Here is a 27,035-nt window from a genome sequence, read left to right on the forward strand (position 1 = left end):
GGAGACAACTCAGAGGTTTGCATTGAAGTCACAGTCATAGGGCTTGCTGGGCTTTAGAGACAATCACATTCCTATTTAATGCACCACCTTTCCAGGGGTCCTTCCAATGAGACAACCACAAAATAGTGTTACTTGTACCTCTCCCTCATGACTGGATCATGTAGTTCTGTGATGTATACTGATTTGTATACTTTCTTATTCTATCTTATAACAGCTTCAAGTTTTCTGAGGCCAGAGCTTAGTTCCCTTATCTTTAAGTAGGGTCTCCCCCTGTCCTCAGCCAAGTGTATTAACAAACTAGGAACTCTACATGTCTGCTGATCTAAGGTAAAGTGTGTCCTTTTTTTCTGGCTCTATCTTTTAGCCAATGTCTCCTAATTAAAAGGAGGAATCCACTCGCCCTCCCATCTTCATGTACAGAAGGAAGCATTCCGAGCAATCATCAGAATATCATGTATATTTTTCCCTGCTGCAAATTTGTTATTTACATATTAAAGTGGTTATTAGAAGAGAGAAGTCACTGATGCAAATTTGACATTCAGATGTCAGCCACTCCATAAATAAGGTCAACTGTGATGAGGACACATGTTAGTCTCCAATTAGAATCGCTTAATGTCTAAATAATGCTGATGTGAGGCATCTGCCAGCCCCATCTAGACTCATAAACAAAGACATTGATGAGAGTTAACCTAGCCCAATGCTTCTTTCATGTCTCGCCATTTCACAGCTCTCAACTACTAGGAAACAAGACTTCTCTATCTGGGAGTTGTTCTGGTACAGTTAGTGAAAAGCATGGCCAAGTCCTGGCAGCACAAATTCTCCCAGATCTGTGAACCATCAGAACCAAGAGCTACCTCGAGTTGTTCTTCCTGTAGCCTCAACTCAACTCTTCCCAGAGGAACATGGAGGCATGCAAAGTTTCAGAGTATACAGAACATGTTCTGTGCACTTGTTAATTTTAATAAAGTGGTATTCAAAGAAATCCATTTCATTCAAAGATTTGGTTTTTAAAAATAAAATGATTACATTTTTTTACCCAATGATCATTTCAAACATGATTTGATATTCAAACAGATATGAATATAAAATGCAAAATTCACCTAGTTTTCAAATAAAGCATTGAAATATTCCAAGAAATTTCATGCCTGGAGCCAACTTTGCAGGGCTCTTCCCATAAGGTGGCACTTTTGATGGAAAAGTCTGAGAAACACTGGCTTCAAAGAAATCATTCTAAAGCCAGGGCAGCTGTCCTTCGACCACAACTTGGAAGAGCTGTAAACATGCTGGAGTGGGAGGAAAGACTCGTTCTAGAGGGAATGCCAGCTGCAGTCATAACAAAGCTCTCGCCCCACCAAGTGAATCGAGATGACTTCCTTTAACATAACTGGCATATGCCCTAGAGTCAACACAGTTTCCCTGATGTCCCAGGCCCCGTGTTCCTGGTTGATTCCTCATGGCCAGTCTTGACTTGCCCTTTCTGTACTTCTCATTCATTAAACTCCAGATCTCCCCTCCATGGCTTAGATGATCAGGTCAACCTCAGATGCCCTCTTTGAAGCATGGCTTTCCATGTCCGAGTTCTGGCCTGGGCACTGTGGGTGAGAGGCATGTTGCCCCATCACTCAAGCTCCTTCCCCTTGTTTTGCCTCTTCCATCAGAAGGAAATTGTGCATAATCAAAAACAAAATGTCTAAAAAAGCAAAAGGATCCTTCCAATCAAGATTCATAAGACATTTTTAAAACACTGATAGCAGTTGCCCCAATTCCAAAATAATATAAACCTTACTCTCATGGGTTTAATGCCCTTACCAAAAACGCACTTCAGTAAATCCAACTAAAACCCTTTAGCCTGACATTTGAAGCTAAGGCTCTGCTCTACAATGCCCTTCACACCCAATTCTGGGACCTGCTATTCAGCATTTCACTAATTGATATCCATCTATTGAGAGCAGACCATGAGCTGGGACTGCCCTGAGGGTGGTATAGGAGACAGGCCAGGTGCTGCCCTTGTGGGACAGTCATTCTAAAAGGGGGTGATGAAAGAAAATATCTGGAGATGATATGTGCTAGGAGGAAAATAAAACATGGCCTAGACAATTGAGTGTAACTGGAGATTCAGGTGGCCCAGCAAGGCCTCACTGAGAGGGGGAATAGAGGTGAGACCTGCAAGGAAACCAATTCATACTGATCTGAAGGAAAAGCATTCCAAATAAAGGAAATGGCAAGGAGAGATAATGAGAGAAGTGTGTGCAAAGGCCTTCAGGGGTTGAACCTTGGAGGGAGGCCCGTGTCATAATTTCAAAATAAAGAGCCAAAAATGGAGAGCAGTGATTTCAACTTTTCTATCTGATATGTGGCTTGGCTAAATGAGGGTGTCAGATCCACCCTCCCTCCCAGCTCTTCTCCCTCCTAGGATGGGAACCAGCACTTAAATCTCAGTCCACTTAGCCAGTGCTGAGTCAGCCCAACCTGGAGGGAGCAGACAGGAGCCATCCAGGCCCTACTAGAGGCGAAATCTGGACGTAGCCTTGTCACTATTTTAAAAATAGAAATAAATAGAAGAAACATTAATTTAAAAAAATATATCATTCAAGTTCTTGCTGTGTACCTAGTACTGCACCAGCACTTTGATTTTTTTTTTTATTCTGTTTAAGAATCGTCACCCTCAAGGTAGTTTTTTGAGTATAGACATTTGCCCAGTTTTGCACTGCAGGTGAGCAGAGAAGCTAGGGATCAAACACAGGCCTGTGTAATTCCTAAGACCCTGATGTAAAACTGGGGTCACCTGGGTATCTGCTTTGCCAGGCTAGCTGCTGCTGTTTTTTGTTGTTGTTGTTGTTGTTTGTTTGTTTTGGGTTTTTTTGGTTTTGTTTTGTTTGGGATGGAGTCTCACTTTGTTGCCCAGGCTGGAGTGTGATGGTAAAATCTCAACTCACTACAACCTCCACCTCCCAGGTTCAAGCAATTATCATGCCTCAGCCTCCCAAGTAGCTGGGATTACAGGTGCCTACCACCACACCTGGCTAATTTTTGTAATTTTAGTGGAGATGGGGTTTCACCATGTTGGCCAGGCTGGTCTCAAACTCCTGACCTCAAGTGATCCACCCACCTCAGCCTCCCAAAGTGCTGGGATTGCAGGCGTGAGCCACCTCACCTGGCCACTGCTGCCTTTTCTAACCCCTACCTTTTTACTCCACAAACACATCCTGGGTTTGTGCCCATTTTCCTGATTAGCCCAAACACACAACCAGGGTCTCAGGCTGTACCTTGGAAGCTACAAAGCTGACTATCTCTGCCTATCTCTTGGACATTTTTTATGCTAAGAGGCAGGATCCTGGCTCTCTTGGCCTTGCCTTTGAGAGTGCAGACTAGGGGTGAGGTTGTACTTGAGACTGATGTAGACTGGAGGATGACAGGTTGGTTTCCCTGGTCCAGCTATGCTACATAGGACTTCCTTTTCTTCTATCACCTCTTCCTGAATATTCCAATTAAGCCACAGGCCTCCCTGACCTAAGTTGAGCAAGGCAAGAGCATGTGGCCACTAGCACTATTGTAGTCCACGTCGCTCCAAATGATACCCGTGTGCCTCTTAGACTACTGTACATGGACTGTTAGGGTATCCTAGTTCTCCTGGCTTGTGCATCAATTTTTGCATTTCCAGATGTTAGAATAGATGGACATCTGAGTAAAGCATCCTTCCTGCTATCAAGGTCTTGCAAACTTATCAAGGAAACATGGAAAGTTACATAATAACAAATGGTTTCACAAGCCAGCCAATAGAGAAATAGAGAATGTGTGAGGATAAGACTTTCTTTATCCTCGAGGTTTACCAGGAATTTTACCAGATTACGCATAAATCTGTCTCAATTCTATATCCTTGTCTGGAGTTTGGTGAAAACTCTTGAATTGAAGATTCAAAGAATTTGCTTCCACTTAAGAAATGTTTTGTTTTTATTTTTATTTATTTTGCTATTTAATTATTTGTTTCTTTTTTGTTTGGTGGAACTAATGTTGGAGCTCCTGGACTCATCCTTCAAGTCTCCTATCTTGTCCCATGAGAGTTCCCTCTCTTTATAGTTTTGTTCTGTTCAAGTTTTTTCTTCTTGATCTTCCAAGGCCACCAGTTCAGGTCGCATCTTCTCATTTGATTCATATATCAGATTTTTTAGTTGGCAAACTAAACGTTTTTGATACCAAAGAGTCTTTTCCTTCAATGCTTAAATCTCCTCACATAGTGCAGTAGGTTGGAAGTCATGTCCACCCAGAACTTGAAACGTGACCTGATTTGGAAACAGGGTCTTTTGCACATGTTTAGAAGAGGTCCTAGTGGATCTCTGGTGTCCTCATTTTTAAAAAGAGAGAGAGAGAGGATACACAGATACACACAGAAATGAAGGCCATATGACAGTGGAGGCAGAGGTTGAAGTGATGCTACCACAAGTCAAGCAACACCAGGAGCCACCAGAAGCTGGAAGAGGCAGGGACAGGTGGGACCCTAGAGACTTCAGAGGGAGTATGGCTCTGCTGACTCCTTGGTTTTGGACTTCTGGCCTCCAGAACTGTAAAAGAACAAATCGCTGTTGCTTTAAACCACCATGTTTGTGATGATTTATTACAGCAGTCCCTTACTGAAGTTGTCTATTCCAGCCACTCTATTTCAGGTACCCCTTCTGTATGTTTTGTGGATTCCTCCTCTCCAGCTCCTGGGTTCCTTTGCACGTGTTTTTATTCTCCTTTCCTCTGCTCACTGGGGCTAAGGCAGAATTACCATGGTACCCTGCGCAAAGGCAACCCTGAGAGCAATGAGAGACATAGCCATCTCCTCCTCCATTGTGGACACACAGTGTGCATGTGACTGCCAGTGTCTGAAAGGCAAGCAGAGGCCATACTTGAAAAACTTAGTGTGTTGGCGAAGTCCTTCTTTCATTTACGCAGTCCTAACAAATCGATTTGCATCTGCACTCCTTGGCTTATGGGTGGAGATTCCAGCCCAACTTCTGAGTCTCCCCAGTCTTCAACAGCTCTTTCCTCACAGCTCACCTCCCTTTACTCCAGTGTCCACTAAAACTTCCAAATAGGGCTGGCCTGTGACACAGTTCTGGCTAATAAGATAAAGTCAGAAGTCTGCCAAGAAGGGCTTCCCTTCCAGAATTTAAAATAAAATAAAATAATAATAATAAAGTTATTGAAGAGAGGCCTTTTTGTTCCTTCGCCCTTCCCATTTCCAATCTGGAATGTGGACTTGAGGTCTAGAGATGAAGCAGCCCTCTTGCAACCACGAGGCAACAAACATAGCACCAAGCCCTTCACACTAAGTGTGGCAAAGGGGAAATGAGTGGAGGAAATGACCTGGATGTAAATCTGGGAATGGATGGGTTTGGTGTCCACGGCATTAAAAAATCCTAAGGTTCAGAGGACAATTTGGCAATATTCTAATTAAAAGTTAAAATGCCTATGCTCTTTGGACAGGGAGTCTACTTCTGGGTACTTATCCTAAACATTTGGTCTCTGTGCTAAATGACACATGAAAGTCACAGTCATCACAACATTGTTTATCAAAGCAATGGTTGGAAACAGCTTACACTTTATGGAACAAAATACTACACAATTAATAAAAAAAAGATAAAGGGGATATCACCACCAATCCCACATAAATACAAACTACCATCAGAAAATACTATAAACACCTCTATGCAAATAAGCAAGAAAATCTAGAAAAAATTATAAATTCCTGGACACATACACCCTCCCAATACTAAACCAGGAGAAGTTGAATCCCTGAATAGACCAATAACAAGTTCTGAAATTGAGGCAGTAATTAGTAGCCTACCAACCAAAAAAAGCCCAGGACCAGATGGACTCATAGCCAAATTCTACCAGAGGTACAAAGAGGAGCTGGTATCATTCCTTCGGAAACTATTCCAAACAATAGAAAAAGAGGAAATCTCCCCTAACTCATTGTATGAGGCCAGCATCATTCTGGTACCAAAACCCAGCAAAGACACAACAAAAAAAAGAAAATGTCAGGCCAATATCCCAATTAACATCGATAAGAAAATCCTCAATAAAATACTGGCAAACCAAATCCAGCAGCACATCAAAAAGCTTATCCACCACGATCAAGTCGGCTTCATCCCTGGGATGCAAGGCTGGTTCAACATATGCAAATCAACAAACATAATCCATCACATAAACAGAACCAATGACTAAAACCACATGATTATCTCAATAGTTGCAGAAAAGGCCTTCAACAAAATTCAACAGCCCTTCATGCTAAAAACTGTCAAACTAGGTATCGATGGAATGTATCTCAAAATAATAAGAGCTATTTATGACAGACCTACAGCCACTATCATACTGAATGGGCAAAAACTGGAAGCATTTCCTTTGAAAACTGACACAAGACACAGATGCCCTCTCTCACCACTCCTATTCAACATAGTACTGGAAGTTCTAGCCAGGGCAATCAGGCAAGAGAAAGAAAGAAAGGGTATTCAGTCAGGAAAAGGGGAAGTCAAATTGTCTCTGTTTGCAGATGACATGATTGTATATTTAGAAAACCCCATCGTCTCAGCCCAAAATCTCCTTAAGCTGGTAAGCAACTTCAGCAAAGTCTCAGGATACAAAATCAATGTGCAAAAATCACAAGCATTTCTATACACCGTTAACAGACAAACAGATAGCCAAATCATGAGTGAACTCCCATTCACAATTGCTACAAAGAGCATAAAATACTTAGGAATACAACTTACAAGGGATGTGAAGGACCTCTTCAAGGAGAACTACAAACCACTGCTCAAGGAAATAAGAGAGGACACAAACAAATGGATTCATGATAGGAAGAATCAATATCATGAAAATGGCCATATTGCCCAAAGTAATTTATAGATTCAATGCTATCTCCATCAACCTACCATTGACTTTCTTCACAAAACTGGGAAAAAAACTACTTTAAATTTCACATGGAACCCAAAAAGAGTCCACATAGCTAAGACAATCCTAAGCCAAAGGAACAAAGCTGGAGGCATCACAGTACCTGACTTCAAACTGTACTACAAGGCTACAGTAACAAAAACAGCATGGTACTGGTACCAGAACAGATATATAGACCAAAGGAACAGCACAGAGGCCTCAGAAATAATACCACTCATCTACAACCATCTGATCTTTGACAAACCCAATAAAAACAAGCAATGGGGAAAGGATTCCTTATTTAATAAATGGTGTTGGGAAATCGCAGAAAGCTGAAACTGGATCTCTTCCTTACACTTTATACAAAAATTAATTCAAGATGGATTAAAGACTTAAATGTTAGACCTAAAACCATAAAAACCCTAGAAGAAAGCCTAGGCAATACCATCCAGTACATAGGCATGGGCAAAGACTTCATGACTAAAACATCAAAAGCAATGGCAACAAAAGTCAAAATAGACAAATGGGATCTAATTAAACTAAAGAACTTCTGCACAGCAAAAGAAACTATCATCAGGGGGAACAGGCAACCTACAGAACAGGAGAAAATTTTTTCAGTCTATCCATCTGACAAATGGCTAATACCCAGAATCTACAAAGAACTCAAATTTACAAGAAAAAAACAAACAACCCCATCAAAAAGTGGGCAAAGGATATGAACAGACACTTCTCAAAAGAAGACATTTATGCAGCCAACAAACATATGAAAAAAAGCTCATCATCACTGGTCATTAGAGAGATGCAAATCAAAACCACAGTGAGATATCATCTCACGCCAGTTAGAATGTTGATCATTAAAAAGTCAGGAAGCAATAGATGGTGGAGAGGATGTGGAGAAATAGGAACGCTTTTACACTGTTGGTGGAAACATAAATTAGTTCAACCATTGTGGAAGACAATGTGGCGATTCCTCAAGGATCTAGAACTAGAAATACCATTTGACCCAGCCATCCCATTACCGGGTATATATGGAAAGGATCATTAATCATTCTACTCTAAAGACTCATGCACACTACGTATATGGTGTAGCTGTTCACAATAGCAAAGGCTTGGAACCCACCCAAATGCCCATCAATTTTAGATTGGACAAAGAAAATGTGGCACATATACACCATGGAATACTTTGCAGCCATAAAAAAGGATGAGCTCATGTCCTTTGCAGGGACATGGATGAAGCTGGAAACTATCATTCTCAGCAAACTAACACAAGAACAGAAAACCAAACACCACGCGTATTCACTCATAAGTGGGAGTTGAACAATGAGAACACACGGACACAGAGCGGGTACATCACACACCAGGATCTGTTGGGATGTGGGGGGCTAGGGGAGGGATAAAATTAGGGGAAATACCTAATGTAGATGACAGGTTGATGGGTACAGCAAATCACCATGGCACGTGTATACCTATGTAACAAACCTGCATCTTCTGCACATGTACCCCAGAACTTAAAGCATAATTAAAAAATAAATAAAAATTTAAAAAAATACTACACAGTCCTTAAAAATAATGAAGTAGTTCTCTGTATGAAATGAAATGATCTCCAAGATATAATTTTAAGTGAAAAAACAAGGCTTGAGAAAGGAGGGAGTAACCAGTGGCGCACAGAGGATCTTAAGGTGGTGAAGCTACTCTGTATGATGCTGTCATGTGGATGCATGTATAGACATTGGTCCAAACCCATAGAACGTACAGCAAACATCAAGAGTGAACTGTGATGTAAACTATGGGCTTTGGGTGCTAGTGATGTGTGGGCTTGTCCATTGTAACAAATGGACCGCTCTGGGATAGAATGCTGATAACAGAGCAGGCTGTTCATGTGTGAGGAAGGGGTGAATGAGAAATCTCTGTATCTTCTGCTCCATTTTGTTGTGAATCTACAACTGCTCTATTTTTAATCATTCTATAAAGTCTATTTTTATAAAAGCAATGTTCAGAATAGTGCTCCAACTACCATAGTGGGGAGGACAGAAAACATATGTGTATCTGTATACATGTCTACACACATATACACACATGTATACATGTAATATATACATGTAACATATTAAAAATTAATAACAGTTGCCTCAAAGAAATTGGCCAACTGGGGCTGAAGACAAAGGGTTACACACTTTTCATTGTATACCCCTCCGTGCATTTTTTTTTTTTTTGAGACAGAGTTTTGCTGTGTTGTCCAGGCTAGACTACAATGGCACGATCTCAGCTCAGTGCAACCTCCTGGTTTCAAGCGATTCTCTTTCCTCAGCCTCCTGAGCAGCAGGGATTACAGACACCCACCCCCACACCCAGCTAATTTTTGTATTTTTACTAGAGATGGGGTTTCACCATGTTGGCCAGCCTGGTCTCGAACTCCTGACCTCAAGTGATTTGCCTACCTCAGCCTCCCACTTCTGTGTCTTTTGAATTAGGTACTGTATCTACAAATTATTCTGTAAATAAATCAAAACTTTAAATAATAAAAATTACAGGTTTCAAAGGCTTGTGACCAATTAGGCTTCACCTAGACTCATGAGAGACCCCAGCGAGGGTTCCAATCTGGTGGAGAGGAGGAAGCATGTCAGGTAGTTGATGGCGGCATGTAGCATGGCAAGGATGTTTTCATTTAGGGACAGATGCTAACCACAGCTGGGAATATAAGAATCAGAATCTGACCTTCAAGAAGAGAGCATGGTGAAAACTACATAGGTAGACCAGCCATGTGAGCTGAAAGCAGAGATGGGGTTCCGAGTGGGAAGGGGGGTGAGATAGGAGAAAGGACCAGGGACACATCTCACACTCAGGGCACACAGCTGGAGGGGTGCCTAGAGGAGATAGCTAAAGCTCCTGGGCACAGAGGCCCGCTCAGGCTCCACAAACACACACACCTTTGCACCTGCTGGGAAAGACAAGGCTGTAGAGGGAATCTCCTCCTCCCCAACAAAACCAGGAAAGAAAGAAAGGCATCCAGGAGCCAACAAGGCCCCACCACAGTGCATGTGTGTCACATCCTCTTTCTCCACCTCATCCAAGCTTACTCAGGGAGTGTCTTGTTCCCTTGGGTTCCTGCAAGGGGATTAGCTGATTTAGTAAACTAATCAAGACACACGATCAGGCACTATTTCATGAGCATCTCATGGGGCCACATGGGATGTTTCCTCTTAAATCAACTTCACATTGTGATATTAATAGCTGTTAATTGTTTAATTTGTTCATCCTTCCCAGGGGCAATTGCATTTTAACTGGCACCTCAGACACTCAAAGTAATGTGTGTCTACAGGAAATTATTTCAGGACTGTGACAACATGGTGGAGGACAGCTATTTGGGACTTGAGGCCTTCCCTGTACCCTCCAAATTATGTGACAAAGATAAGAACCAAATTGATCCACCTTTTATCCCAGGCCATCCCTGGAACATTGAGGACCACTTTAAGAGGAGAAAGAAACCCACTTGGAATGGAGCCTGCCAGCACTGCTCTATGACCTATGACTAAACAAAAGGCCAGTGTCACCTGAATGGCTCAACAAAGCACAATTGACTTGGGGTCTGTCAATCAGACATATTCCACTGACATAATTTAGCTGCCCCTATATGTCAAGTCTGTAAAGACATAATTGCTGGGTCCCGAGAGAATTGATGCTCAACACAAGGCATTATAAGTGGGCCCAGGAGTGTCCTTTTCTTCCCCTGACATGAAACTCCAAGAACTTCTCCAGTCCAACACATACAAAAAAATTAACTACTTTTCAGGGACAAAGGCCCTTCCTTTGTGTTGCCACAGACAATGAAAAAATCAGCCTGTCTGGTCCACCCTCAGAGAAAAAGCCAGTCAGTGCAATTTACCATGACCACTGACTGTTCAGTGGGACTTACCAACTCTCTTGGGGACTGCATTCTTTTAGTATGCAGGGTATGGAAATTCCACAAGCCTCTCAATTGCCCTGGTGCAATTACTGTATTGATTTGATACAGCATTAGCTCCGTGTTTAAGGTAGTTTATGGTTTTTAATTTGCAATTAAGTCAAATGATGCCTGTTTGTTAAAATGGCTGACATTTGTTTATATTCTGCAGCAAGCAATGAAGGCAGCTTCCGTTTAGCATCACAAATACATGGAATAGGGAGCTTGACATTTCAAGCAACTCAGTTGCTTGCCTGGCTCTTCAAACTAGTAAAACAATTAAACTTATATCCATCTATTATTTAAAAGGTCGAAGTAATAATTGGTGCTTTTCAGTGATAAGCTAATGAAGCCACCAAGCAACATTGGAAGGATACTAACTAGAAGAGTAGCAAGAATAATTGATTTTATCACTTCTTCCTTTCTGAATAATCTCCAAGCGCTTGACCTACTCCATTTCTTTCCAACTTCTGATGTAGCTACACTGCATCTACTCTTCGTGGTGGTTGGTTTTTGGCATCACTTTTGTTGTTGCATTCTGTTTCAACATAAATCTCAGAATTCTTCTTTCTCTAAGAAGAGGCAAGATGGTAGCTGATAAGAGTTTGCATCTCAGGAGTGCATCCCATAATCCCAGTGTCAGAGCAACATCAGCCATCACTGAGCATGTCATGGTTCTGCACAAATGTTGTACCCTCACGTGAGGACTCTCAAATATTCTCAAATAGTCCCATTTCCATGTCCCATTCTTAGCTCTTTCAATTCTGTGTAACCACCAACTTACCTCATGACATTTGCAACATAAATACCAGCTGCAGAAAAGAATGCCTGTTTTTTGAACCATCCCAACACCTAACAACTCAGTAGACAAGAATAAGCCTGTAACAGAGATAGAGGACAGAAGAGCAGATCAGATGTCGCAGAAGATAAAGGAAAAGTGTGTTTCAAGAACATCCAATGCTGCTAAGATGTAAAGGAAGAGGAGGACTGCATGGGAGGTAGGAAAGAGATGATTTCAGATACCAAGTGGCACTCAGGTGACCTCAGTTATAACTGTTTTGATAGAGTGATGGAGGCAGGAGCCAGCATGGGGCATTTGGAGGAAGGAAGAGTTGTCACTGCAAGGCAGATGCTTCCCTGCTCTGCACACCCCAGCAACCAAGGCTGTGACTACACAGGGAAGATTCATCAGTTTAAGAACCTCCTCAGAGCAGTATTCCAAAGTCATGCTTTAATTTGCCATTTACTAAACTACTAACCTTCTTTATAAGAGATGAGGTCTTGCTATGCTGCCCAGGCTACTCTCCAACTTCTGGACTCAAGGGATTCTCCCACCTCAACCTCTCAAGTAGTTGGGATTACAGGTGTGAGCCACTGCACCTGGCTTAAACTACTAACAAACATTGATTTACACAAAACAGTCAAATACTGAAGAGCCGTAACTACCATATGGGTTTGCTATTAACTACCTCCTCCCCCTTTTCCAGGTAATTCATGAAATCCAGCCAGAAGTAGCTCAGAGAGAAACTCTGGCCTTTGTCTGACTTTACTAATTCCTTTGTAGCCTGATAGATTCATCATCCCTGCTCCATTTCCATGTCCTATGCCAGTCCAAGATCCTTGCTGATCCATGACAATCTATGTTACACCATCCACTTGCCCACACCAGAGCCAAACCAGCACTTACTGAGAGTTCTGTCTCTACACCTGTTTCTCACAGAGCTCCAAATTCATGCAGAGATTTCAGTAACAGCAGGGTTTTGCTCTGTCGTGTCCCATGCAAGTGTTGAAGCAACTAGAAATGAAAGTTCTGCAAACATGCTCCAGAGAAACCCTATGAATATGACCAACAGATACCATCTCCAGTTGTGATGGGTGAGTAGTTAAGATCTCCCTGGTTGTAGGGAGAAAAGAAACCTCGAGTACTGACTGTCACCTGGAAGCCCCTCCCACTACCACTTAAAGACCTTTGAGATACTTGTTGGCAAGAGCTTTTTCAAAATAGTTTTCCTGCCATAGTCTCCATTGCTCTAGAGAGCCCCCTGCAGTGATGTAACCCCCTCCTCTGGAAACAAATATGGCCCTGTAAACTACGGGGAGGCAGGGAAGGGATGGTTTTTGACATCAGGAGGCACTAAGGGTCATGAAGACATCCAATATTGATGACAAATTTAAGAGGATTTTGTAAAGTCAATTGTTAATTAAATTATTCAAACTATTTGGGACTAGGAAAAACCAAGGCAACTGAATAAACAGGTACTTTCTAAACTCACTTTAATTAAAAAAAAAAAAAATGATAGTGACACCCAACAGTCTCTTCCAGCTAAGTGAACATTCAGAAATAGTCAAGAAAGAAATGGAAAGAAAAGGAAAAGATATACTATGTTATGGGTCAAATTGTGTCACCCAAGAAAAAATATGTTGAAGTCTTAACCCCCAGTACCCAAAGACATAACCTTATTTGGAAGTTGCATCTGTGCAGCAGTCATCAAAATAAAGTCATTAGGGTGGTCCTAATCCAATAGGACTGGTATGCTTATAAAAAGGGGAAATTTGAACAAAGACACAGACACACAGAGGAAAAACAATGTGGAGACACAGGGAGAAGACAGTTATGTGCCTGGAGGAGGCACAAGCTGAGGAATATCAAGGATTGCCAGCTAATGCCAGAGGCTAGAAGAGGCAAGAATGAATTCTTCCCGGCACTGTCAGAGGCAGCACAGCCCTGCCAACACTTTGATCTCAGACTTCTGCCCCCAGAATGTGAGACAATACATTTATGTTATTTTAAGCCACCTAGTTTTGGGTACTCTTCTATGGCAGGGACACTAATACATTATCTCATTATATGTATATATTAAGTGTAGGTTTATCCCAATTTCTAAAAATTAAGGTGTGAAAGAGATTTCCATTTTATGAATGAACCACTATGGCAGGCAGATCAACAAAGCTCCATTTGGCACAGCAACTATGGGAATATAACAACAGAAGAAAGGGACAGAATAAAAAGAATCCTGAAGTAAAATTAGACACAAAACACATAAGGCTCTTTACAATTTGCTTAAAAGGTGTAAATTTTTGTTCTGGGCTTCCCACTGGCCAGTTTAAAGAAAGAAATTCAATCAGTTACACAACACAAGGTCCACATGGAGGGAGAAAAAAATGGCTATCAGGAGAAGCAAAGCTATTTCTGGGAATGAATCCTGAAAGAAAGTTAACTAAGAGACTGATCTGATTACTGAATTATATCTTTAGCAATATCAATTATCCCATATACACGCTGCTTAATTCTGAATTATATATGGCTGTGTCTTATAATGTCCTTCATTTTCAGGCAATGGACACACAGGATGGTAAAAGTTGTGATTTTCAAAGTTAAAATGGTGTCATTGATTTCCAGCTGTCTGTTGATGTGGCTTAATCCAGAGATAAAATCTAGAACGTTTTATGCAGGGGTTCCAAAAAACTAGTCCACAGACAAGATGCATCAGGATCACCCGCTGCTTACCTTTAAGAAGATACAGATGCCTGGATTTCAACCCTGGGGAATCTAATTGATTGGAAAATTCCAAACGAATTCTAGATGAGAACCACTCATCTAGAGGAAGATAAAGTGCCTCAGTCAAGCCTTCTGATATGTAGGCGTCATTTCTCTCAGTCCAGATTTTAATAACTTTTGGATAGAAGTCAAGGTGAGACTCCAAGTCAATTATGGGTTCCCTCAATGTGCTAATGTAAACCACCAAACTCATTGCTATGGTCTGAATATGTCTCTGAAAATTCATGTGTTGGAAACTTGATCCTCATTGAAGTGGCATTGGGAGGTGGGGCCTTTGGGGAGGTGAAATGTTCAGTGCTGTTTGCTATGGTTTGGATGTGGTTTCTTTGTTCCCACCAAAGCTCATATTGAAATTTGATGCCCAGTGTAGTAGTGTTGGGAGACGAGGCCTACTGAGAGATGTCTGAGCTGTGAGGACAATTCATGAATGGCTTAGAGCTGTTCTTGAGGTAAGAAGTGAGTTCTTACTCTTGTGAGAATAAATTAGTTCTCTTAGGAATGGTTTCTGAGAGAGTGAGTTGTTATAAAGCCAGGACGTCCCTCAGGTCTCGTCTCCCTCTTCTTCACATGTGTTTGCTTCCCCTTTGACCTTCTCCACCATGTTATGATACAGCACAAAAGCCCTCTCCAGAAACCAGGGCTGTGCCCTTGAACTTCTCAACCTGCAGAACCATGAGTTAAATAAACCAGCTTCCTTTATAAATTACCCAGACTTGGGTATTCTTTAATGGCAACATAAAACAGACTGAGCCACCATGATAAAACAAAAAAAAAAGGTTGCTGGAGTGGATTCACTCTCTTCTTCTCTTCTGCTATGTGAGCACACAGCAAGAAGGCCCTCACAAGATGCCAGCACCTTGATCTTGGATTTTCCATCCTCCAGAACTGTGTGGGAAAATTTTCTGTTTTTTTTTTTTTTTTTTTTTTTTTTTTCTTTTTTTATTTTTTATTATACTTTAAGTTCTAGGGTACATGTGCATAACGTTTATATCATGTATAACTCCCCAATGCAATCCCTCCCTCCTCCCCCCTCCCCATGATAGGCCCCAGTGTGTGATGTTCCCCTTCCCGAGTCCAAGTGATCTCATTGTTCAGTTCCCACCTATGAGTGAGAACATGCGGTGTTTGGTTTTCTCTTCTTGTGATAGTTTGCTAAGAATGATGGTTTCCAGCTGCATCCATGTCCCTACAAAGGACGCAAACTCATCCTTTCTGATGGCTGCATAGTATTCCATGGTGTATATGTGCCACATTTTCTTAATCCAGTCTGTCACAGATGGACATTTGGGTTGATTCCAAGTCTTTGCTATTGTGAATAGTGCCGCAATAAACATACGTGTGCATGTGTCTTTGTAGTAGAGTAATTTATAATCCTTTGGGTATATACCCAGTAGTGGGATGGCTGGGTCATATGGTACATCTAGTTCTAGATCCTTGAGGAATCGCCATACTGTTTTCCATAATGGTTGAACTAGTTTACAATCCCACCAACAGTGTAAAAGTGTTCCTATTTCTCCACATCCTCTCCAACATCTATTGTTTCCTGACTTCTTAATGATTGCCATTCTAACTGGTGTGAGATGGTATCTCACTGTGGTTTTGATTTGCATTTCTCTGATGGCGAGTGATGACGAGCATTTTTTCATGTGTCTGTTGGCTGTATGGATGTCTTCTTTTGAGAAATGTCTGTTCATATCCTTTCCCCACTTTTTGATGGGGTTGTTTGTTTTTTTCTTGTATATTTGTTTGAGTTCTTTGTAGATTCTGGATATTAGCCCTTTGTCAGATGAGTAGGTTGCAAAAATTTTCTCCCATTCTGTAGGTTGCCTGTTCACTCTGATGGTAGTTTCTTTTGCTGTGCAAAAGCTCTTTAGTTTAATGAGGTCCCATTTGTCAATTTTGGCTTTTGCTGCCGTTGCTTTTGGTGTTTTAGACATGAAGTCCTTGCCCATGCCTATGTCCTGAATGGTACTACCTAGATTTTCTTCTAGGGTTTTTATGGTATTAGGTCTAACATTTAAGTCTCTAATCCATCTTGAATTAATTTTCGTATAAGGGGTCAGGAAAGGATCCAGTTTCAGCTTTCTACTTGTGGCTAGCCAATTTTCCCAGCACCATTTATTAAATAGGGAATCCTTTCCCCATTTCTTGTTTTTGTCAGGTTTGTCAAAGATCAGATGGCTGTAGATGTGTGGTATTATTTCTGAGGACTCTGTTCTGTTCCACTGGTCTATTTCTCTGTTGTGGTACCAGTACCATGCTGTTTTGGTTACTGTAGCCTTGTAGTATAGTTTGAAGTCAGGTAGCGTGACGCCTCCAGCTTTGTCCTTTTGACCTAGGATTGTCTTGGCAATGCGGGCTCTTTTTTGGTTCCATATGAACTTTAAAGCCGTTTTTTCCAATTCTGTGAAGAAAGTCATTGGTAGCTTGATGGGGATGGCATTGAATCTATAAATCACCTTGGGCAGTATGGCCATTTTCACGATATTGATTCTTCCTATCCATGAGCATGGTATGTTCTTCCATTTGTTTGTGTCCTCTTTGATTTCACTGAGCAGTGGTTTGTAGTTCTCCTTGAAGAGGTCCTTTACATCCCTTGTAAGCTGGATTCCTAGGTATTTGATTCTCTTTGAAGCAATTGTGAATGGAAGTTGATTCCTGATTTGGCTCTCTGCTTGTCTGTTACTGGTGTATAAGAATGCTTGTGATTTTTGCACATTAATTTTGTATCCTGAGACTTTGCTGAAGTTGCTTATCAGCTTAAGGAGATTTTGGGCTGAGACGATGGGGTTTTCTAAATATACAATCATGTCATCTGCAAACAGGGACAATTTGACTTCTTCTTTTCCTAACTGGATACCCTTGATTTCTTTCTCTTGCCTGATTGCCCTAGCCAGAACTTCCAACACGATGTTGAATAGGAGTGGTGAGAGAGGGCATCCCTGTCTTGTGCCAGTTTTCAAAGGGAATTTTTCCAGTTTTTGCCCATTCAGTATGATATTAGCTGTGGGTTTGTCGTAAATAGCTCTTATTATTTTGAGGTACGTTCCATCAATACCGAATTTATTGAGCGTTTTTAGCATAAAGGGCTGTTGAATTTTGTCAAAAGCCTTTTCTGCATCTATTGAGATAATCATGTGGTTCTTGTCTTTGGTTCTGTTTATATGCTGGATTACGTTTATTGATTTGCGAATGTTGAACCAGCCTTGCATCCCAGGGATGAAGCCCACTTGATCATGGTGGATAAGCTTTTTGATGTGCTGCTGAATCCGGTTTGCCAGTATTTTATTGAGAATTTTTGCATCGATGTTCATCAGGGATATTGGTCTAAAATTCTCTTTTTTTGTTGTGTCTCTGCCAGGCTTTGGTATCAGGATGATGTTGGCCTCATAAAATGAGTTAGGGAGGATTCCCTCTTTTTCTATTGATTGGAATAGTTTCAGAAGGAATGGTACCAGCTCCTCCTTGTACCTCTGGTAGAATTCAGCTGTGAATCCATCTGGTCCTGGACTTTTTTTCGTGGTAGGCTATTAATTGTTGCCTCAATTTCAGAGCCTGTTATTGGTCTATTCAGGGATTCAACTTCTTCCTGGTTCAGTCTTGGAGAGTGTAAGTGTCCAGGAAATTATCCATTTCTTCTAGATTTTCTAGTCGATTTGCGTAGAGGCATTTATAGTATTCTCTGATGGTTGTTTGTATTTCTGTGGGGTCGGTGGTGATATCCCCTTTATCATTTTTTATTGCGTCTATTTGATTCCTCTCTCTTTTCTTCTTTATTAGTCTTGCTAGCGGTCTGTCAATTTTGTTGATCTTTTCAAAAAACCAACTCCTGGATTCATTGATTTTTTGGAGGGTTTTTTGTGACTCTATCTCCTTCAGTTCTGCTCTGATCTTAGTTATTTCTTGCCTTCTGCTAGCTTTTGAATGTGTTTGCTCTTGCCTCTCTAGTTCTTTTAATTGTGATGTTAAAGTGTCAATTTTAGATCTTTCCTGCTTTCTCTTGTGGGCATTTAGTGCTATAAATTTCCCTCTACACACTGCTTTAAATGTGTCCCAGAGATTCTGGTATGTTGTATCTTTGTTCTCATTGGTTTCAAAGAACATCTTTATTTCTGCTTTCATTTCGTTATGTACCCAGTAGTCATTCAGGAGCAGGTTATTCAGTTTCCATGTAGTTGAGCGGTTTTGATTGAGTTTCTTAGTCCTGAGTTCTAGTTTGATTGCACTGTGGTCTGAGAGACAGTTTGTTATAATTTCTGTTCTTGTACATTTGCTGAGGAGTGCTTTACTTCCAATTATGTGGTCAATTTTGGAATAAGTGCGATGTGGTGCTGAGAAGAATGTATATTCTGTTGATTTGGGGTGGAGAGTTCTATAGATGTCTATTAGGTCCGCTTGGTGCAGAGATGAGTTCAATTCCTGGATATCCTTGTTAACTTTCTGTCTCGTTGATCTGTCTAATGTTGACAGTGGAGTGTTGAAATCTCCCATTATTATTGTATGGGAGTCTAAGTCTCTTTGTAGGTCTCTAAGGACTTGCTTTATGAATCTGGGTGCTCCTGTATTGGGTGCATATATATTTAGGAGAGTTAGCTCTTCCTGTTGAATTGATCCCTTTACCATTATGTAATGGCCTTCTTTGTCTCTTTTGATCTTTGATGGCTTAAAGTCTGTTTTATCAGAGACTAGGATTGCAACCCCTGCTTTTTTTTGTTCTCCATTTGCTTGGTAGATCTTTCTCCATCCCTTTATTTTGAGCCTATGTATGTCTCTGCATGTGAGATGGGTCTCCTGAATACAGCAGACTGATGGGTCTTGACTCTTTATCCAGTTTGCCAGTCTGTGTCTTTTCATTGGAGCATTTAGTCCATTGACATTTAAGGTTAATATTGTTATGTGTGAACTTGATCCTGTCATTATGATATTAACTGGTTATTTTGCTCATTAGTTGATGCAGTTTCTTCCTAGCCTCGATGGTCTTTACATTTTGGCATGTTTTTGCAATGGCTGGTACCAGTTGTTCCTTTCCATGTTTAGGGCTTCCTTCAGGGTCTCTTGTAAGGCAGGCCTGGTGGTGACAAAATCTCTAAGCATTTGCTTATCTGTAAAGGATTTTATTTCTCCTTCACTGATGAAACTTAGTTTGGCTGGATATGAAATTCTGGGTTGAAAATTCTTTTCTTTAAGAATGTTGAATATTGGCCCCCACTCTCTTCTGGCTTGTAGAGTTTCTGCCGAGAGATCTGCTGTTAGTCTGATGGGCTTCCCTTTGTGGGTAACCCGACCTTTCTCTCTGGCTGCCCTTAAGATTTTTTCCTTCATTTCAACTTTGGTGAATCTGGCAATTATGTGTCTTGGAGTTGCTCTTCTGGAGGAGTATCTTTGTGGCGTTCTCTGTATTTCCTGAATTTGAATGTTGGCCTGCCCTACTAGGTTGGGGAAGTTCTCCTGGATGATATCCTGAAGAGTGTTTTCCAACTTGGTTCCATTTTCCCCCTCACTTTCAGGCACCCCAATCAGACGTAGATTTGGTCTTTTTACATAATCCCATACTTCTTGCAGGCTTTGTTCATTTCTTTTTCTTCTTTTTTCTTTTGGTTTTCTCTTCTCGCTTCATTTCATTCATTTGATCCTCAATCGCTGATACTCTTTCTTCCAGTTGATCGAGTCGGTTACTGAAGCTTGTGCATTTGTCACGTATTTCTCGTGTCATGGTTTTCATCTCTGTCATTTCGTTTATGATCTTCTCTGCATTAATTAGTCTAGCTGTCAATTCTTCCACTTTTTTTTCAAGATTTTTAGTTTCTTTGCGCTGGGTACGTAATTCCTCCTTTAGCTCTGAGAAGTTTGATGGACTGAAGCCTTCTTCTCTCATCTCGTCAAAATCATTCTCTGACCAGCTTTGATCCGTTGCTGGCGATGGGCTGCGCTCCTTTGCAGGGGGAGATGCGCTCTTATTTTTTGAATTTCCAGCTTTTCTGCCCTGCTTTTTCCCCATCTTTGTGGCTTTATCTGTCTCTGGTCTTTGATGATAGTGACGTACTGATGGGGTTTTGGTATAGGTGTCCTTCCTGTTTGATAGTTTTCCGTCTGACAGTCAGAAGGACTGTCTGTTGGTCTGTTGGAGATTGCTTGAGGTCCACTCCAGACCCTGTTTGCCTGGGTATCAGCAGCAGAGGTTGCCAAAGATAGAATATTGCTGAGCAGCGAGTGTACCTGTCTGATTCTTCCTTTGGAAGTTTCCTCTCAGGGATGACTCCACCCTGTGAGGTGTGGGGTGTCAGACTGCCCCTAGTGGGGGATGTCTCCCAGCTAGGCTACTCAGGGGTCAGGGACCCACCTGAGCAGGCAGTCTGTCCGTTCTCGGATCTCAACCTCCGCGTTGGGAGATCCACGGCTCTCCCCAAAGCTGTCAGACAGAGTCGTTCGCCTCTGCACCGCCCCCGCTGCTTTCCCTATTGGACCTCAGCTGTGGGCTGTCCCCAGAGGTGGAGTCTACAGAGACAGGCAGGTTTCCTTGAGCTGCTGTGAGCTCCACCCAGTTCGAGCTTCCCAGCGGCTTTGTTTACCTACTTAAGCCTCAGCAATGGTGGGCGCCCCTCCCCCAGCCTCGCTGCTGCCTTGCGGATAGATCGCCGCAGACGGCTGTGTTAGCAGTGAGGGAGGCTCCGTGGGCGTGGGACCCTCCCGGCCAGGTGTGGGATATATTCTCCTGGTGTGCCTGTTTCCTTAAAGCGCAGTATTGGGGTGGGAGTTACGCGATTTTCCAGGTGTTATGTGTCTCAGTTCCCCTGGCTAGGAAAACGGATTTCCTTCCCCCTTGCGCTTCCAGGTGAGGCGATGCCTCGCCCTGCTTCAGCTCACGCTGGTCAGGCTGCAGCAGCTGACCAGCACCGATTGTCCGGCACTCCCTAGAGAGATGACCCCAGTACCTCAGTTGAAAATGCAGAAATCACCGGTCTTCTGTGTTACTCGCGCTGGGAGTTGGAGACTGGAGCTGTTCCTATTCGGCCATCTTGCTCCGCCCAAAATTTTCTGTTTTTTATGTTACCCAATCTCAGATAGTCTGTTGTAGCATCACAAATGGACTAAGACACTATCACCTCAAAAAGATTGTGTTCTGAAGAGAAAGTGACTCATCACCCACACTTCCATGTGCCACATGGGCTTGGCCTGAATTCTATCACCTCCATTTATTAGCCACATGGTCCTTAGCTGGGTCAGGGACCTCTCTAGCTTTACTTGGCCTAGGGAAATAAAGATGACAAAGTCAGTCTCATACATTTGTTGTAATGGTTAAATAAGAGTAGTGTGAAACTCTTAGCAAAATGCCTGTGTGGTGGAAACATCCAATAAAGGAAGCTTATTGTTGTTCATTATTCCTTTAGGAGATATTTTCTGAGACTGTGCCCCAAGATATCACCCTGCCTGGCTGGAATTGTCAAACTGGCAAGATAAACCATTAAGATGCTCCACAGATCAAAATTGACCACCAAGGTGCAAAACTATGACATAAATCCAGAAAGTGGGCCCTCCCCGGCTACCTCCAACCCTTGGTGAGGGTGTCCTCTACATAGCCCAATTGGGAGATAGGAGGACAGGTGTGCAGAATGCCATGTGTAACTAAGCAGAGAGTGTTGTTACAGAAATGAGGAAGGCTGTGAGAGCAAATGACTCAAAACCCATAAAAATAAACCAGACTCCACATGCAGCACTTAAATGCAACAAGGACTCAGGAGGCCTCCTGGAGAATGGTTCATGTTATTTTTATTCAGCGAGGGTCTTTCAAAATCCTTTATTGGTTAATCCTCCTATTGGCTGGATAGCTCCTTCTTGCAGGATCATAAAGCTAGCTGCAATCTTGAATGGGTTATTTTGGGACCTTATTACTTGCCTCCAAACACTTTTTTATCTAAACCTGAGTGCCCAAGCTACCCAAGGTGTATATGCAGGATAATTAATTTCTATGCCTTCCAAAACTGAGCCCACGGCAGGCTGTGGAGAAAGAAGGGAAGCAGAGGGAGAAGAGGGTGCCATTAAAACTCAGAGGTAGCTTGGTGGAGGGACTGCATAATCAGCAATAAGCTCAATAAGGGACGCTAGGGAGGCAATGTGACTGCTGTCAATATCAGTTTCATCTCTGCCACTCTATTTGATGGTCTGTGATGCAGTCATTTACAAATGTCTATCGAGAGTTCATAACATAAGAAATGCTTATTTTGCTCTGCCCTGTACATCAGTATAAAAATAATAGCTACACTTGACTGAGCACAAACTTTCTCATTATATACACTCATTAAAGGATATGTATATCTGCTACACACACACACACACACACACACACACACACACACTCATGAAACTAACACTCTACAGGGTAGGTTTTATTTTCCTGGCCTGAAAGTTGGAAACAGAGACTCAGAGAAGTTAAACCACTTGTCCAAGGTCATCCAGCTACTGTGTGGTGGAAACAGGTTTTAAACCCTGGCCTGCCCAACCCCAAAGCCTGCACTCTCATTTTTGCCAGCTAGCTAGGGTCAACACAAGAGATTCAAAGGAAGTAGGCTAATGTGATTGTATCTGGATCCTGGGAATTTGGGCACTTTTAAAAACAGTTTTGCATTTTTCCCAAGGACCCCAAAATTTCTTTCGTAATGAAGGACATTAAACCTGTTTTTGTGTATTCCCTTCCCATATGACATTCCAGCAAACACAGGAGCCCTCAAATGGACCTAGGAGTGGGCTCGGCTTCCTGCCTGCCATCTCTGAGTTTGTGTCACTGCTCTGTGGTCTGCTGAGAACTGCTCTGCTCACGACACAAGATGGGATTTGACTTGTACAAACTTTTATTTCCTCTATAGCTGTTCCTTAACTCCAGCCAGGGACCCCTGCTGCCCCACAGCTCCTTAGAGACCATATCAGTTTCCTGTAGCTGCTATAACAAAGTACCACAAGCTGGGTGGCTTAAAACAACAGAAATAATATTCTTTTTCAGGCCAGGCTCAGTAGCTCACACCTGTAATCCCAGCACTTTAGGAGGCCGAGGCAGGTAGATCACCTGAGATCAGGAGTTCAAGACCAGGCTGGCCAACATGGCAAAACCCCATCTCTACTAAAAGACATAAAAATTAGCCAGGCATAATGGTGGGTGCCTGTAATCTCAGCTACTCAGGAGGCAGAGGCAAGGAAAATTGCTTCAAGTCAGGAGGTGGAGGTTACAGCAAACTGAGATGGCACTACTGCACTCTGGCCTGGGCAACAGAGCTACATGCTATCTCAAATTTTAAAATACATATATATATATATATATTCTTTTTCAGCTCTAGAGGCCAGAAGTCCAAAAGTCCAAGGTCTTGGCAAAGCCAGCCACCCTCCATTGACCCTGGGGAAAAATTCATTCCTTGCCTCATCCAGTTTCTGCTGATTCCAGACGTTGCTTGACTTGTGGCTGCCTCACTCCAAGCTCTGCCTTTGACTTCACATGGTCTTAGTTTTGTCTCCTCTTCTACATCTTATAAAGACATTTGTCATTGAATTACAAGTGCCTACTTGGATAATCCAGAATGAGCTCATCTCAGGGTCCTTAATTCTAATACATCTGTAGAGATGCTTTTTCCAAATAAGATCACATTTGCATGTTCTAGGGATTAGGTGGTGAAGATAGTTTTTTGGGAGCCACCATTTAACCACTATGGAAACCATCCCTCTTGCTAGCCCAGGGCTCATAACAAGAGGCAATGGGATGGATGTTGTATTTACATCTTGTGATGTCAGTTTCAGGATCACGTGTTAAGCTCCCCACATCACCACAGCAGAAGAAAACTCTGCTGTCAGACAGAAAAGGGAGGAATTTGTAAGCTCTTCTCTATCTCCTCCCTAACAAAGCACCATCTCTTGCATAGCAGGCAATGATTGATTCTAAGATGAAGCACTGTCCCTTTAAGTTCCTGAGGCCCAAATTCTTGAAATCTCTTTTTAATTTTATGGTAACCATTAGGGGCTTTGTCGAGGAAGGATGACAGGAGTAATCACCCGAAAACAGATTTCTAGGTAATTTATACTTAGTCAATCCAAACCTAATTCCTGGGTGACCTATACTGTGCCTAAGGAGGCTGAAATAATCATGTATTTACCCTTTACCCTGAAATTAGATGGTACTTACTATGCAATTACCCAGCCACTAAGTGACAATTACCGTGTAATTAAATGGTCAGTGGTTACCATATTATTAAATAGCATTGACATGATATTCATTCCACAGAACCTTGTACAGTGCTCACAGAATTAAACCCCCCACCAAGAAATTACAGCCATTCCTGGGAAGATCTGTTCTTTGCTTGGGTGACTTATCTAGCTGGCAAAAATCCGAGTGCCACATGCCTCAGAGGGAGCCTGGAAATAGTGAACATTGGGCTCAGATATAACGTGATCTCTTAGACACAGGCCTCTCATTAGACCAGAAGAGCACCTCTGAAGCCCAGCTCCAGTCCAAAGCTAGGATATCTGGCCAAATTCCACCATCCTTCTCTAAGAACATGGTGCAAAGGAGTAGAAGACATCATATTCATTCTTTCCTGGATGTGATGCCTATCCAGGCGCAAAAGATGCTGGGAGAGCTTGGAGCCCTGAGTAAAGAAGAGTCCTTGGGATGACTGATTCCATCTGGGAGAAATAGTCACCAAATCTTTAATACAAACATAAGCTGCCTCCTTTGTTCCATAAAGACAGGACCTTTATCTGCCTTGTTTATTGTCTTATCACCAATACCATTCTTGGCATATTGTAGATGCTCAATAAATATTAGTTGAATGAATTGAATTGATTGTTATGCATCTACTACATGCCAGGCACTCTAAATCGAAACATTTTAAGGACAATATGAGGTCCTCATGGAGTCTCAGAAAGGCTGAATCACTTGCCCAAGGTTGTAAAATAACCAGGGGGTGGCAGGTGTAAGACTAAATGTGTGACACCCCAACCTCAGCCACATACATTCTCAAACCACCCTGGGAAGTTTAACGTCTGTGGAAGGCAGTAGGTGGGGAGCAGCCTGGCCAGACATGGAGGCCAGCCCGCATATGGCTGCAGCCCAGGAGCCTGAGTTGGGGGCCGAGTGAGCCATAGACAGAGTAGGAGGCCAATGACTGTGGCCACAGCAGACACTATATAGAAAGATAACTTCACACTATCCTTCTCCTCTGCCTCTGTGGCAGAATTTGATGCTGTGGTTGGATATTTAGAGAACATTATCATGGATAAGTTCCAGTTATTGCAGAGAAATTCCAGGGACAGTACTACCAAGAGTTTGAAGATATGAAAGAGAATAAACTCACCGACACACCTATTTTTAATGAATGGATTTCTTTGGTAGAAAACTATCTTGAAGAACAGCTGCTGGAGTGGATTCTTGGATTCAATATGGCAGCCTTCATTGCAAGGTTACACACCATAAGGGGTGGGTCACACATTCCACATGCTGCTCACATTTACAGATTGTCTAACTTTTAGAGAAATATTTCTGGACTACAATGCAGAAAAAGAAGGCCAGTGACTGGATTTAAGCAGTGTTATAGTGCCAACTTCAATGTACAAATCATTCTCTATGCCAGCCTTCCAAAACAATCTGCAGCACCAGATCCCACCTCCAGACAATGAATGGGATCATGCTAATGTCACCAGCCAGATATGCTCAGAGAAATTTCAGCTACTGATGACTGAGGAATACATCTTGGAAAGACTGCCTCTGTTCTGCAGCTCTTCCTTAAGTATTCACGTATCAAAACCAAAATAGCCTAATCCTCCAGAACAGCTTCTCCTAAAACACCTTCTTGTGTTCAGTAACCCTAGTACACTTCCCCAAGTGCGCAGAGTAATCCTAGTACTTCTTCCCATCCCAAGTAGGCACTTCCCTCAGGTGCTTCTGGGTCAGAATCCTTTGAGGGCCCCTTTCCCCAGCATACATATTGGCATGTCAACAATGTGGAATAATCCACCATCACAAATTCTTTGACGCAGGCCTTGCATGAACCTTTTTGTGCACTTACAGAGAGAGGGAGATGGAGTCTCACTCTGTTGCCAGACTGGAGTGCAATGGCACAATCTCAGCTCACTGCAACCTCCACCTCCCAGGTTCAAGCGATTCTCCTATGTCAGCCTCCCAAGTAGCTGGGACTACAGGCGCATGCCACCACATGCAGCTAATTTTTGTATTTTTAGTGGAGATGGGGTTTCACCATGTTGGCCAAGATGGTCTTGATCTCTCGACCTTGTGATCTGCCTGCCTCGGCCTCCCAAAGTGCTGGGATTACAGGCATGAGCCATGGAGCCCAGCCACAGCTCTTTTTCACATGGATCAGAGTTTTAGTCCATCAGCTTCAGTGGAGTTTTTTACTATTTGTAGCAGCATTTATCTAGGGTGTAACTCAAGCCAGCTGACTAGCTTGAGATTTCTGGATCTCCTGTGATCCCAGTTTGTCTTGGCTGTAGGAATCTACGAAGAGAGTGACCCTTTATTTAAAAACTACATGTGAAAAATAAACTCCTAGTCTTACATTTACAGTCCTGTATCACCATGTCTTCTGCTGGTCCTGATGTAGTTCCACTGTTTCCAGAAGACTTTTTTAA

General features: G+C 42.3%; 1 pseudogene; it reads left to right on the plus strand.

Annotated features, from left to right (window-relative positions):
* The first annotated feature begins 1,559 nt into the window (after nucleotides 1-1,559).
* Nucleotides 1,560-26,202, plus strand: LOC117071084 (annotated as a pseudogene).
* The last annotated feature ends 833 nt before the right edge of the window (nucleotides 26,203-27,035 follow it).

Source organism: Trachypithecus francoisi, unplaced genomic scaffold (assembly GCF_009764315.1).
Source record: "Trachypithecus francoisi isolate TF-2019V2 unplaced genomic scaffold, Tfra_2.0 Lachesis_group3, whole genome shotgun sequence".
NCBI lineage: Eukaryota > Metazoa > Chordata > Mammalia > Primates > Cercopithecidae > Trachypithecus > Trachypithecus francoisi.